Genomic DNA, 217 nt, shown 5'->3' with positions numbered 1-217 from the left:
AGGGGGTCTCCGTCGTACCCCTCGGTGCCGCACCGGCGCCAGAGCGCGACGCTTCCATGCGTGCGCCGCGCAGGGATGCAGCTACTCGGGACCAGGTGGCCAAGGGAACAGGGTCGGGGTCTGTAGGAACCTGCCACCGTTTCGCTTCTCCGGACCTTGTACACACACAGACACACACGCACGCACATACACGGTTACCTCCGGGTCCCCGAGGAAC

This window comes from Colobus angolensis, unplaced genomic scaffold, assembly GCF_000951035.1.
Source record: "Colobus angolensis palliatus isolate OR3802 unplaced genomic scaffold, Cang.pa_1.0 Scaffold359, whole genome shotgun sequence".
Classification (NCBI taxonomy): Eukaryota; Metazoa; Chordata; class Mammalia; order Primates; family Cercopithecidae; genus Colobus; species Colobus angolensis.
Note: the sequence above shows the minus strand (reverse complement) of the source record.